At 48.6% G+C, this 15,344-nt stretch overlaps 1 non-coding gene across 1 annotated transcript; it reads right to left on the minus strand.

Annotated features, from left to right (window-relative positions):
* Window positions 1–7,586: 7,586 nt before the first annotated feature.
* On the minus strand, window positions 7,587–7,794 carry LOC142428364 (small nucleolar RNA SNORA73 family). Its single transcript, XR_012780282.1, has one exon. It is a non-coding gene; the product is annotated as a small nucleolar RNA SNORA73 family (small nucleolar RNA).
* Window positions 7,795–15,344: the final 7,550 nt, after the last annotated feature.

Consider the following 15,344-nt stretch of genomic DNA (forward strand, 5'->3'; position numbering starts at 1 on the left):
GGCATGCTTTGGAAAGTGCGCCAGCCTCCGATGAGAGAACGTGGTCAAGCAGAGGTTCATATGGTGGGCTAGTGGTCGGTGGGGTTGAGGTAGGATGACCGCTTTAATAAACAACTAAGTCCCGCAGGCTTGATTCCATTACGTCGTCTGTCTTGCCTCCATAACAATCCAAGGTGGTTCACTGGGGAAAGAGGCGCCTCTACTCCACACTGTCACTCAGGGCCCCAGACTCCTGGTATCTCATGGCTCCTTCATTTCCTGGGGCCTTGGAGTCCTCCCTCTGATCCTCTGTATCCAGTGGGGAGGTGCACGGGAAGGGAAGAAAGGTAGAGGATTGTTTCCAGAAGTCTCAAGAACCAGATCTGGAGACCTGCAGGCGGCATTCCATCTATCTGTATTCTTATGGCCGGAACTTGCTATGTGGTCACAGAGTGGCAAAGGAGGCTGGGTAATGTAGTCTCACTGGTATGAACCCATGATAATGGCTGCCAGACCCTTAGACGGTAGGTATGGTGACTATAGGGAGCCCTGGTGGGCAAACTGTGAGAAACTCAGCTGCTAACCAAAAGCTTGGTGGTTTAGGTCCACCTGGTGGCTCACGAGGTTAGTTCCAGTCTGTTATTTATCTCTTTTGAGATGTTTTCATTAAAAGCTCAGTATTTTCTCAATTAAGGTCCCCCCCGCCACCCCCGGTAATAAGATGAATGTCTTCTCATGGTAGAAAATTAGAAATGTATTTTGCAAAGCACCTAATCATTGGTCAAGAAGCCCTGATCATGCAGTGGGTTACAAATTGAGGTGCTAGCTGCCAGGCCGACTGTTCAAACCCACTAGTTTCTTTGTGGGAGAAGGGTGAGGCTCTCTGCTCTTCTAAAGATTTAAAGTCACAGAAGCCCAAAAGGGCAGTTCTACTCTGTCCTATAGGGTCACTATGAGACACAGTCAACTTGAGAGCAGCAAGTAATCATGATTCAACTCCCGGCTACCACTGCAGATACTAGTTCCCAAGCCTTATCCCTAGACATATGTTTGTATCTTTGAGATCTTACTATATACTGGCATTTTCCATTTACCATTCTCTCACAATCATTTTGTCATTTACATTTATTTTTCAAATTTGATGACTGTCATGAATTGAATTGTGTTCCCCTCAAAAGTTATGTTCAACCTCTGTATCTGGATCTGTAAATACAGCCTTACTTGGAAATAGGGGGTTTCTTTAGTTCTGTGAATGAGCAATTTGGGTCTTAAACCTAATCCTGTCTGGGGAAAAACCAAAACCTCACTGCCATCAAGTCAATTCTGACTCATTGTGACCTTTTAGGACACCATAGAACGGTGCCTGTGGGTTTCCGAGGCTGGGCATCTTTTGGGAAGCAGAATGTCTCGTCTCTCTCCTGTGATGCTCCTGGTGGGTTTTGAACCGTTGCCCTTGTAGTCAGCAGCCCCGTGCTTCGCCCCGCCCCCTCCCTGCCACCCTCCCCCCCACCCATGGTACTCCTTTCTGGGTAGTCTGTAGTAAAGAGAGAAAGCAAAGGCACCGAGACAAGGGGAGGAAGCTGTGGGATGGTGGGACGAGGGAGCTGGATGCATCTGCAAACCCAAGAATGCAAGGCTTCCAGAAGTGGAGAGACACAAGGACTTTCCTGAGAGCTGACACTCTGGATTCAGACTTGTCGCTGAACTGTGAGCGAACACATTTCTGTTCTCCAAAGCCGCCCACGTGTGTGTTTACACCAACATTAAGTGAGGATGCCATGGTCTCTGTAACATTCCGTCTTATGGATGTGCGGGATTGAAACCATTCTCCTATCAGTGGACAGCTGTTTTGTCTAGATTTTTCTGGGAGCATCTCTAAGGAAGATCTTTTTTAGGCATCTCAGACCACAGTCTGATTACTTTGGGGATCGCATCCGTAAAGGGGGAATGATCAGGTCTGAGAATATGAACAGTTTCAAGGTCTTTGCTACTTGCTGCCAAAGCCGCCTTTCAGAAAGGTCATATCATTTATATTCCTCTCTGACTTCCTCTTAGTCTCACGCCACCTCAGTAGCATCTGGTACTCCCACGCTTTCTTCTCCGTTTGCTAATTTGATAAGCAAGCAACTGTTTCTGGTGGCTGCATGTTTGAATTCCTTTGATTATTTTTGTGGCTGACTCACGTTTACATGTCTCAGCCAGGCATTTGTATCTCTGCTTCAGTAAATTATCTATTTATAAGCTTTACTCATTTTTCCATTTCTTTTTCATATTGATTTGTGTGGCTGTCTTCTATCGTAGGGGTATTAGCCTGTCAAGTATGAGGCCAAAAGGTTTCGAGGTTATTGGTTGCTTGAAATGTTTTTGGTTTTATACACCTAACTGTTTACAATCTTTGCATGATCTAATCCTGTCATTTCCTTCTTGACGTCTGACCTTACTTCATGCTGGAAGCATTCTTTCAACGGGGGGACTAAAAAGGAATCATCTACCTACATGTTTGTATAGTGTTTAGGGTTTTATTTTCCTTTTTCTATTTTTTGCCTTTTGCAAATGATTATTTTTTACCTACCTGGAATTTCTGGTCTGAGATGAGGATGTATGTATCACCTACCAAGAAGAGAACCTATTTTTGTAAAATCAGGTGAAGCGATTCAGTCCTTTCTTACCCACTTGTGCTACCTCTTGTATCAGCCAGGCCATTCTAGTCAAAGCACAGCGTTGGGGAATCTTAAAGTGGAAATGATGGACCAGCCAAGGAAAGCAAATGCACTGTATCAATGTGACATTTTGGTAAACTGAAAGCTCAACTCAACTCACAGCCATCGAGTCCATTTGGACTCCTGGCAACCCTACAGGACCGGGTAGAACTGGCACTGTGGGTAGAATTGGGATCATGATAGTTGTGGGGAGGAAGCATTCAAGTACTAGAGGAAAGTTGTATGTTTCATCATTGCTACACTGCACCCTGACTGGCTCATCTCCTCCCCGTGACCCTTCTGCAAGGGGATGTCCAATTGCCCATAGATAGGCTCTGGTTCCCCACTCTTCACTCTCCCTCATTCACAATGCTATGTTTTTTTGGGTCTTTGATGCCTGATACCTGATCCCTTCGACGCCTCATGATCTCACAGGCTGGTGTGCTTCTTCCATGTGGGCTTTGTTGTTTCTCAGTTAGAGGGCTGCTTGCTTACCTTCAAGCCTTTAATACCCCAGACGCTCTATCTTTCGATAGCCAGGAACCATAAGCTTTCTTCACCACATTTGCTTATGCGCTCATTGTCTTCAGTGATCGTGCCAGGAAGGTGAGCATCTCAGACTGCCAAATTGTTAGAACAAAGTGTTATTGTGTTGAGAACGTACTTGAGTAGGGGCCCACTGTCCATCTGTTTCCTCAATACTAAACCTATAAATATATGTACATAAATCTATTTTCCCTTTGCCATATATAAATATATTTACATCTGTATATGCCTGTATGTAGACCTCTATAAATGCCCTTTGGCTCCTAGTTCTTTCCTCTATTTCTTTTTACTTTCCTCTTGTCCCACTATCATGTTCAGCCTACATTTGAATTTCAGGAATTCCTCTCGGTTACATTGTACTTGATCCTACACCCTCCTTGGCACTGATTTTGGATCACCTGTTGTTCCCTTGTCCCTGGGTTTGTTAACACCCACTTCCTTTCCCCCACCTCCCCCTCTCCCATGTCCCCTGGAACTGTCATCCTGTTGTTCTCTCTTCCAGCTTGTTTATCCCGCCTATCCCTTCCAGACAGACATGCAGCGACAACAATATGCACCAACACAAGACTGAGCACAGTGTAGCAACAATAGAAAATAAAATAATAGCTGCAACAACAACAACAACAAAACCCTATCAATAGTTCAGGGTCTATTTGTTATCCTTTATGAGTGCTTTCCAGTTGAGTCTGATGGGATGCCATGCCCTGGCCCCACATCTATCTCTGGGGACTTCATTGCTCTGCTCCCCCGCTGCTCTGCTGCACACCCCCAGTGTCTGGCTTCAGCATAGTGGGCTCAGGGTGGGCACAATTCCTGCCGTGTGTTTCTAGTGTTGTCCCCCATGGTGCTATGGATCAGTGAAGAATGTTGCGTGACTGCAACTCTTTCATCGTTTCCCCTTGGAACCATTGGTGGTTTTGAACTGCTAACCTTGATATCAGCAGTCTAAAACATCCCCACAACATTCTACAAATGTTTTGGTTGTCACATAAACAGGAGGGAAAAAAAGGAGTCCAGAAAACAGATGCTAAGGTGTCTGTGTGTGTTTTCCTAGGGAAAGTGGGCCTGGAAGTGTGAGGCCAACTCAACCCATTGTAGGGTGGGACAGCCCTGGAGTTTTCCTTTCGCCTACTTTGGCCTCTCATCGCTGAGAGTCACATTGTGTCCCAGCTAGGAGAGGAAACGATGCATGAGCTATTTCCCCCAACTCTTGGGATGTGATGATGAGCCAGGTTGGCCTCTGAGCTGGAGGATGGGAATCTCTGTAGGAGAAAGGTCTGGTGATGTGTCCTCAAACCACACAGTGTCGGCAACCCTCCCTGGACACTTGTCCTCTGGCACGTGACCACCGTGAGTCCGACTCAAGGGCGCCTGACACCCACACCTGATGAAGCCTGGAGGAAATGGAGCTTTTTTTGTGCGTGTGATGGAACATTCTAGTACAAGACAATGTCTAGAGCATTGTCTAGAGATTCCAGTTCCCTGGGGTTCTCCTTGGCTGGCTGTACTCCACAGGAACACCGATGGGACAAGTGGGCACTGAGTTCTGACAGGAGCATAGCACGGGGTCTCAGTGAGAGAGGCACCTGAGATGTCACAGAGAGTCACAGGCTCCAGGGTAGAAGACTGGGCCTCTGGAAAGGTCTGGTGCAGGGGTTGGCAAATCTTTTGACATGGGAGAGTCACTTCTGTGGCTCCCAGAAATTCAGAAAAATTATTCGAGAGCCATAAATATATTTTAACAAACAAATGAAATCACCAGGATCTGAATAACAGCCTATACATTTTTCAGGTTTACTTTAGTGCCACGCATTTGTAACCAAAAGAGCCTTATAGGGCTCGAGACCCCCAATTTGCCGACCAAAGGTCTAGCGCAGGGGTCTTCAAAATGTTTAAACAGGGGACCAGTTCACTGTCCCTTAGACCATTGGAGGGCTGGACTATGGTTAAAAAAACAAAATATGAACAAATTCCTATGCGCACTGGATGAGTCGGTTGCTAAGCAGGACAGGCGGCAGCGGCAAAAACACTGGGCGGGCCGGATAAATGTCCTTGGCGGTCCACGTGTGGCCCATGGGCCGTAGTCTGAGGACCCCTGCAGGCTGAGCTAACGTGCGGCTAAGGCCGGATGAGAACCATGGAAAAACTAGAGTAGCTCATAAGTGATCTTGGTGATGGGAAATGGAACAAAGAAACCAATAAATTCAGGGTATTTCAAAAACATTTGTTTGTCATCTTAAAAAAATGATTAAAAAAATGATAAAAAATGGTAGCCGTAGTTAGATCCAGAATGAAATCAACGAGGCTGCAGAAGCACAGGGGTACAGCCAGTCTCGAGTGGGGAGCTGACCCACGTGCAGTAACTGCTTTGGGGAACTGGAAGCCATGATGCCCCCCCACCCCCCATGAGCTTGCCCCATGGGATAGGCATGGCAGGGAAGACAGAAAACCATGATGGGTCAAGGTGTGGACATCTTAGTGATGTTTGATTTTACACGGTTGTTAGCGGATGTGTGGTCCACCCCCTACGCAGGGCCATGCCGCGCACAATGGGGGGGGGCGGGCGTGGGGCTGGAGTCCTGCCTGGCCTTGCTCCAGCCCCAGGAATAGTTTCAGGTCAGAGCTGTCCTGTTCTCCCGGGATGATTTTCCAAAGGCAGTCCCCCAGCCCTTTCTTCCTCGTCGATCTGACTCTGGAAGCTTCCCTGCACCCCAGCCACCATCCTCGAGCCCTGAGAGCTTCACTCGCTCCGGGCAGGTTGACGCCTCACCACCTGGCCTGCGATTGGCCTTGCATTCTGACTGCACCCCGCGGTGGAGGGAGAGTGGCAGAGATGCTGACCGTCCGGTGACTTTGCCATTTCCACCAGCCATCCTGCGCACCCCTGGGTGGCAGGGCTCACAGGGGTCTGCCTTCCCCGGCTTTTCTCCTTCTGTTTCCCGCATGCAGAGAGAAAGGGTGCTGGAAGCTATGTGGCTCAACGGGGGCGAGGTGGGCCCCGAGCTACTGTTTTATTTTCCTTTCGTGGGTGACGACAGGGAAAGAGCTAGTGTCTCCTGCACAGGGTCCCGGATCATTTCCCCCCTTTCTCTGTCATCTTCAAAGATGATGCACAATGTGTGAAGGTGGCCCACAATTGAGCCTAATTATGATTCTCCTGCAAGCACACTGCTTTTTGGAGGAAGTCTTAAAGGAGCACTTAGAGGATAATGCCTCGACCCAGTCACTGTGGGCCACGGCAGCGCCGAGCCTGCACAGGGCCGGGCTGCGCCCTCTGCTCCCACAAGTACTTTTATCGCCAGTTCTGAGACCATTATGGTCTACGATGGTCTTTTACCGCCTGCGATTCAGCCCCCCCCCCCCCCCCGTTGTCAGACGTGAGGGAAGTGATGTGTAATAGAATTCAAAATGCTCTTGTTTGTTTTAATCTACTGTTTTAATATATTATGGCTTCCTGCCATTACCCTTCTCCGGCAGGACCCCGAGGCCCCTGGAGACAGCTGCAAGCCGGGAATGCACTGGCCACTCAAGGGCTTGGGCGCAAAGTGTAGGCAGCCTAGCTCCTTCCAGGTGGGCACTCAGAGCAAGGGAGCTGGGCCTGGAGGCCCTGGAGGCCACCAGAAAGCAGAGTGGCCTGGGCTTCTGTTCCCAAGGCATCTCTTCCAAGCATATTACCGTGATGATGGAAGCTGGGCCACTGGTACATCAAATAGCAGAGCCGTATCCAGGGAGGACAGGTTTCAGAGCAATGAGAAAGAAAGGCCTGGCAGTCTACACCTGACAGGCACAATAAAGCATTATCTGACTTGCTTGCTTTGTACATGTCATCAGGAGGGTTCAATTCACTGGAGGAGGTCGCCATATTTAGGGATGTCCAGGGCCAGCAAGGGTGTAGGAGACGCAGAGTGTTGGAGAGGTACACCAGCTGTGTGGAGGGGCGCTAGTGTGCTGAGGATGATGTAGGACCGGGGATCACTTGACGTGCACTTGATGTTGAGTTGACAGCACCTAACAGCAGCAGCACCGTTCCATTTTAAACATGGGTTTACTAGAAAGCACCAAGGTATATGTGGCTCATTAAAAAAATGTTTCTATGTCCCCGAGAAGACCAGTCCATTAGAAAATGTACACACAGCCCTCCCCTCCATCTGGAAAGACATACCCAGATCCAAATCCACACCAGCATCCCCTAGCCAACACAGACTCGCGGAGAATAATTCTTTCTTAGAGCTGTCTTCAGCACCAAGCTTTTTTCCTTTATTGTTATTTTCCTGCAAACCAACCACCACAACAAAAGCAACTACAAGTGGAAAACAAGTCGAACAGAGCATTCTCATCATAGAACAGAGCTAGATTCAGGCAGGCGGTTTCCTGGATGGTGTGTCTCCTCAGTCACTGCCCGCAGGACTCTGAGCAGCTGTAGGAACATATATGCAGGCACAGGTGCAAGGCCCAGCTTGATCTCCGACCTTGTGGAAAAGGCTGCACACCATGGGGCAGAGCCCTGCGCTCCCCTATTCCACCCGGACAGAGTCTGGGGAGAGTGACCTCCCGGGAGCGTCCACACCGTTGGGATGTGGCTCGTATTTTTATTCTGCAGCATCATTCTGAAAGCAAAAGAGGGGGCAGGGGGCACACCTAATAAGAGAATAGGAATATAAGGCACCAGACTTCCCGTCAATGACAATGGGGACAGATGGAAGTAATGGCTTTACGTTTCTGTGGAGGGAAGCCAAGAGATCTTAAAGCCAGGGTCCAATATCCAGCCCAACTCTCCATCATGTCGGAGATACAAGATTCCGCAACCTTGCTCTTCCAAATGACATTTCTTTAAAAGCAAGCCAACGGATTTGAGGATGGACTTCATTGAGAGGACAGCAGAAAGAGAGAGAAGTCCAAGATTCCAGGAACATGGCGGGGAACCGGAAGGGCTCCCGGGGACTTGCTCTGCCACAGCCTGAACACGCAGGTCACAATCGGGTGTGACGTCAGAGGCCTTGGGAAAAGATCGCTTCGAGGCTGGTGTGTGTGTGTGTGTGTGTGTGTGTGTGTGTGTGTGTGTGTGTGTGTGTGTGTGTGATTGATTGAACAGGCTGAACAAGTGAGAAGTTGACAGCTCTTGGTGCTCTGAGAACAAGGAGGGAGGGGTTCTGTGTGGCTTCCCCCCTGCGCTACAAGAAAAAGGGAAACAGTTAGGAATGCCACATCAACAGTGTGGTTGGAAGGGGGGCAGCCCCCCACCACTAATCACAGATTCGATGGGCACAATTGTACGGTTGGGATATATAAATATTATATTAAAGTCATCGAGCACATGAGAGTTAGAAGAGATATTGAAATAATGGAGATAGACACATTCCTTTTTTAAATCCCCGAGAGCGCCTTGATCGTGCCTGATGCCATCCAGTCCAAAGTAGAGGGCTAAGCATGTCATCTAGGATGGCGACCGAAGCACGTCAGGATTCCAAACCCTAGGTCCCAGGGGCTCTCTCTGAAGTGGGGGGCTGGGCGGGGCTTGGGGCGCGAGAGGAAGAGGCTTGCTTTTCACGTCGTGCCATTCTGTACTACTTGACATTGTAACTCTAGACACAGATAATAATTTAGAAATGTATCTACAAAAAAAAACAACAACCCCCAAACAGGCGGTAACATTAGGTGTGAAGAAAGCCCTAATTAAAGGACATTTCTTCCCGGCTGGCGAGATTTGCTTGCTTAGGCCTTTAGCTAATGAGGTCTCTCCTGTCCTTAGGGGACGTGGTGCATTCCTCTTCTTTGCGTTGACACGCTCCATCATCCTAAATCAGCGTGTGCACTTAACAGTGCTATTTAAGCCTCGATAAATATTGTATCATCAACACTCACAGGGGGATGGTATGACGAGAGAGACAGGAAAAGAACTTTCTCGTCAGGGCAATGGTGTTTACATCAGTCCGAGGGCTGGACACAGAGAGAAACGAATTCTCCCTGCACCTTCAGCAAGCGTGACAGAAACTGCCTAACACGTTTCCCTGGCGATGGGAGTCACGTCCGCTGGGCTCACGTGTCCCCCCGCTCGCCTGTCTCTTTAGTGGGTTAGCTCTGAGGTCTTGGGGTCTGGGCACTTCTCTTGGGGAAAGATGTCCCTGTCCCTACTTCCAACTAGCCTAGGGATCTGCCCTGGTAACATTCCAACTGGCATCTAGTTCATCCTGGTTCAACCCACGAGGCTCAGAGTTCTGTCTCCCGAGAGGGCAAGGCTCTTGCTCCGCCCACCTCCTCCACTGAGACTGCCCGGTCAGTGGACGTGCTGGCCACAGCTGGCTGGTGCTGGGCCTCCCTTCTCCTTCCTTGTTGGGTGACTCGAGTCTTGGCTCCCTTTTCCCTTAGGCCGGACCCCTCCCGTTTTCATGGTTTTTTACTTGCCTCCAACCTTCAGTTCCAGAGAGCCTACTGGGTTACATGTTGGATTGCTAACCTCAAGGTCAGCAGTTTGAAACCACCAGCTGCTCTTTGGGAGAAAGACAAGGCTTTCTACTCCCATAAAGAGTTACAGTCTCAGAAACCCCAAGGGACTCTGTCTTGGAGGGTCACTGTGAGTTGGAATCCACTCGATGGCAGTGAGTTTAGCTTTTTTTGTTTGGGTTCCTACAACTGCTTGACATAATTCTTGCCACTGGATTGTGTCTGGTTCTTTGAGGCAGGGTTCCCTGGGTATTACAAATGGTTAATGACTTTGGCTGTTAACCGAAAGGCTGGAGGTTCAAGTCCTTGACCTGGTCCCCAGTTCCTCAGAAGAAAACCTTGACTATCTTCTTCAGCTCTTGAAAACTCTATGGAGCCCAAGTCCACGCTGACACACACGGAGTGACCAGGAATGGGAGTTGACTTGACAATAATAACCCATTATCCCGACATAACTACTTTGGAAAGGTCAACACATATTTGGATGCATGGCTTCTACATATTTGGATGCATGTTTAAACATTTGCCACATTACTTTATGCTGTTTTGGAGTTTGCCTGCTGTTTTAAAACATTTTTTTTATCATCAACTCTACTCATCCTGCCTAGGTTTCCAAGTGTCTTCTGACTGTCTCTGACTCACTGTTTCTCTCAACGTGCCTCAGCCTTTGAGCCTTCAAGTCGAACCTTTCACAGAAGTCTCTTGTCAGGATTATTTGTAGTACAATCCCGGAATCCCAACTCAAATTGAAGTAAGTAACAAAATAAGTGGTATGGTTTGAATTCCCTCCATCTCCCAGATATGCATCAACTTGACGGGGCCCTGGTTCTTAGTACTGTGTACCCTGTCTTCATTTTTTTGTGATCTGATGTAATTATCCTAGGCGCTGTAACACCGAACCTCTAGGCCATTAATGAGGCAGGATGAGTGGCAGCTCTGCTAATGAGGCAGGTTACATTCTAGAGCAGGGGTCCTCAAACTACAGCCCGTGGGCCACATGCAGCCCACTGAGGACATTTATCTGGTCTGCTGGATATTTTTGCCCCATTTGTTTTTTTTACTTTAAAATATGTGCAGTGTGCATAGGAATTTGTTCATAGTTTTCTTTTTCAAACTATAGTCTGGCCCTCCAACGGGTCTGAGGGACAGTGAATTGGCCCCCTGTTTAAAAAGTTTGAGGGCCCCTGTTCTAGAGGATTAGGTTATATATCTTGAGTCAATCTCTTTGGGGATGGAAGTGAGATTTTAAAAAGGAGCAGAGGAGGAGAGAGACCAATCACCACCAAGAAAGAAGAGCCAGGATGGGAAAAGCAAGGAGAACCAGGTGTACACTTAATGAGTGGGCCAATGAAAGATATACACGTGCTATTCATGTGTGGCTTTTGTATGCTGAATAATAGGTGTGTGTATGTTCTATATTTTCTAGAAAAGGAATACAGTATAGTTCATTGTGTCTTAACTTTAGTAAGGGAGCCCTGGTGGCATCCTGGCTACGAGTTGGGCTGCTAACCAAAGATCAGTGGTTCGATGATTAGGGCAAAGACTGTACAGATGTGCTTTATACAATTGATGTATGTATATGTATGAACTGTGATAAGAATTGTATGAGCCCCAATAAATTGTTAAAAAAAAGAGTTGTATGAGCCCCTAATAAAATGATTAAAAAATTTCAAATTAAAAAAAAAAGATCAGTGGTTCGAAACCAACAGCGGAGCTGAGAGGAAGAGACAAGGATTTCTACTCCCGTAAACAGTGACTGTCTCAGAAACCCACAGGGGCAGTTCTACCTTGCCCTATAGGGTCACTACGAGTTAGAATTCACTGGATGGCAGCGAAGTTTTCTTTTTTTCTCTTTTTTTAAACTTTTGGGGGGAGGATTTTTTTAAGACAGATGGAGGCAACTGGGCCGGTTGCAGTAACAGAAAAGGAGATGTCCTTGGCTATCGTGAGATTGCTTTGAGGTGCAGAGGTTCACTTTTGCACGCCTTCCTGTTTAATCACCCTTTGGAGAAGGCACCCGAACAACAAAGAAATCCCAGACCCTGGGCTCTCCTAAAACACGGGACTAATGCTATGACTTGCATGTGTGGCGTGGTCCGGAATTTTGTTGTCACATATTGTAAAATACTGCCGTCTCCTTTCATAGTGAACACACACAGATAGACTGTGAACGAGTGCATAGCTGGAACCGGCAGCTCTGACCACAGTGGCTTGGGTAACAACAGGGTCATATGAACATTTTAGTGGCGATAACTTTAATATTTATGGAAAATCTTAAGGAATGCCAAGGAGTAGATGGTGCCCTTTGGACTCAGGGTTCCTGGGTTGTGAATCCCCTAGGTTCATGGGAAGGCTGATGCCAGGGCGCATGGGGTCTCCGTCGACAATGCGCGCACAGGTGTTGAACGGAGGCGAGAGCGTTCTCTTAGAAGCAACAGAGACTTTCTCTTCAACCTTCTCCTGGAGATGGCACCCTGCCTTTGAGTCTCCTACGCTGTGTGTTAAATCCATCCATGTATGTTATTTCTCTTAGAGCAACACCAGATAACGAAGACAGAGTGCCTACTGGCTCATTAACCGAGGAAATCAAAGGCGGAGACATGTTCAGCTCACCTGAATCCAGGGGCTCTGACAATGCTCTCAGGTTCTCAGCAGTAGAATCAGATACAGGTGATGTTGCAGGGCGCCCATTCTGAGGAGAATCCTTTGAGGCTGAAGGTAAGAGCAATGTAGCTCCAAACCAATCCGAGCCCCAGAGCCGAAGCCCGAGCTGAGCTGGGGTGCAGCGAAGGCAGGGTATGCAAAGTGGTTTGGGAGACCAGGACCGTGTGGTAGACCAGACTCCTCTCCTCTGTGGGTTTCTCCATGAGTTTGGGGACCCAGGCTTGGGGCACGAGGCAAAGAGTGGAATGAACCCCAGATTGGGGTGTTTAAAGATGTGCGCCATGAAGGTCATCCTCCCCCAGGTTGAGTACGGATTCTTTTACATTATCATTTACCATAGGGTGTATGTTCCTTGTCTCTGACTGGATCCTGAGCTCCGGAGAGGCCCCAGAGGGAGCCCTGGACCTCTCTGTGAAAGGCATATGCTACTGAGAAACCACGGCCATCCCTGGTGTTCAGATGTCTGGGTCCGGAGTTGGAGTGGCCTCCCTGGGCCATTTGCCCTGAGGCATCCTTTTGAACCTTGACCCTAAGGAACTCATTTTCCTGAAGTCCCCTTCAGGTCAAACAATGGCCTGATAAGCAGCTTAATGGAGGCCATTTTGCCTTGCATCGTGGGCCCTTTGTGAGAGAGTGACTTATGCACAGGCAGTTTTGAAGAGCAGAAACTCCAGGGTTTAACTGGAAACTAATTTGGGCAGGACTTCCACACAGAGCTTCCCAGTTCAGTCATGGTCCTTGAAACAAAGCCATAACAACCCCCAAAAGACAGAATGTGGGTGAAGCGGAATGATCAACAGAAAGAATACGGACCCGCGCTCTACTAGAAATGTAATCTCCCGCTTGGAAAACAGCGGTCACCTGCCCGCTGCACGGGTGCCTGAGTCAAAGATGGCCGCCCACCAAGCCGCGTTGACTGGCTATAATCCAACCAAGCACGGTGCTGGCCACAATCCAACCTCCAGCATCAGGCTCCTGAAAAGGCTCAGGAAGCCAAGGCCGAGTCTCCCTCCATCAGCGGTTGTTGCCCTTGTCGTTCCCCGGTCACGTCACCAAAAGTGAAAAGTCAAAAAGCTTGAATCTGGTTGGCCATGACGGAATCATTTCAAACCAGTTCTGGCTTTAGGATATGTGGCATGTCCTTAACGACTATTGTCACAACCCAGTCACCCTGGAGCCCCGCATATGGCTGCGTTTCTGTCTCTTGGAAACCAGCGTGGAAGGAATTTACCTTCGGAAGACAACCTTACCTTGACCCCACCTATGTTACCAGCCTTCACCATCCCCTCTTTGGAGCATGCCCAAGCATGCTGTTACCCAAGTCCTATCTTATCTACTCAAAATCAGCGTATTCTGTTATATGAATTCTTGGTGTTTCTCTGCACGTGTGGTTTATTTTTTAACACAACTTACTCGAGAACAAACACCAGCAAGCGCCGTGCTTTCAGGAACATTACCAAGAAGACAGCACGGGGTGTGGACCATGTCGAGCCCTTCCATTGCAAATCACTGAAATGACGCCATAGTGCCAGTACACGGCGAAGAGAGCGGATGGAAATGCAAAGTGTGCTCAGTCTCCGGTGACTTCAGTGAAGCGAAATCAGCCTCGAGGGGAAAAGAGACCTTTCTCTAAAACTTCACCCAGGCAGAGGGCAGCAACTTCCCCTAAGTTACTGAGAAAGGACTTGCCTTTCTAAAATGGAGTTTGATCAGAATGTGAGCTGCCCGAAGGGGGCTGGGAAAAATACCGGGGCAAACGGGAAGGCCAGGCTACCTGCCTCAAGCTTGGAGAAGGGGTGAGAGAAATGCAAATCCGAACCCTGCCTCTGTGTCTCCCAAAGCTAAACCCAGATGCCTAGAGGCAGGATCGATTTTTCACTGTTGGGGGATGACTATATTTCCTATGGCTTGAAAGCACAGAAGTAGGAAACTTTCACAGTTCTCAGGAAATGACAGGTAAATGGATTAAAAATCATTGCTTTTGCTCCAACCCCCCCTCTGGCCCCTTTCTTCCCCAGGAGGGTATTTGGGAGTCTATATCCTAACTGCCCCCCTCAACCCCCGCAAGTGCTGGGCACAGTTTTACAACCCAGCTACTAATGAGTTTGTGATTGTATCCTGGCCAGGGAGCGGGGAGAGGGGAAGGCACATCGGGCTAGTGGGAAGCAGGTCAGGATGGGGCTCTGGGTGTTGGGAGGCATAGGTCCCTCCAAGACAGCCAGTGAAAGCAAGCCCAGGGGCATCCGAGTCAAAAGGTTTAGGTGTTACAGTCTCCAAAGGGTGCACACTGTTTCTGGAGCGTGCCAAGCTGCACCGAGCCAGGCTGGGGTTCACAACTGGGCGTGAACAACCACATGAGAAAGAGCACCACATGTGTGGACTGGCGGGGTAGGGGAGACCAGAAGCCCAAGAACGGATAGAACACGTGGGCCAAGAGGTGTGAACCCTGAGTAAGTCATATTTGCCCACTTAGGGGAGGGAGACCCCCTCCCTCTCCCCCTGCTGCCGACCAGGATCAGTGGAAAAGAGAAAGAGGCCTTCCCACACTCAGGATATTGCAAACTTCTGACTGGGGTGGTGTGGTTGATGAGATTGGTTGACCCCATTAGCAGAGTTAGGCCCACCTGTGTGATGTCATTTGCTGGTACTTAGGGTGGGCGTGTCAAGATACTGGTTTCACCTGGGCCTAGGGAGTTTATGTCTGTGCATGCTTAGTTTGGGGTCTTCCCATGGGTGTCCAAAGGCTGCCTGATTTCTTTCCAATCTCCTCTGGGGGGGGGGGGAGGTCTTTGCAGGTATGGGAAGGACAACCCTTTTGTCCTTAAGCTAGCTCCTTGACAAAACTGAGTGAGGGGTCTCTGTGAATTCTCATTCCTATCTGTGTAATTTTCTGTGAACCTGAAACTGTCGCAAAAATGAAAGTTAAAAAAATGTTTTTAAATGTCCATGTCCCATGAAACATGGTGTCAACATCAGTAGGCTTTTGGGTGACGAGATCTACTTCACATCCACTCA

Source organism: Tenrec ecaudatus, chromosome 15, assembly GCF_050624435.1.
Source record: "Tenrec ecaudatus isolate mTenEca1 chromosome 15, mTenEca1.hap1, whole genome shotgun sequence".
Classification (NCBI taxonomy): Eukaryota; Metazoa; Chordata; class Mammalia; order Afrosoricida; family Tenrecidae; genus Tenrec; species Tenrec ecaudatus.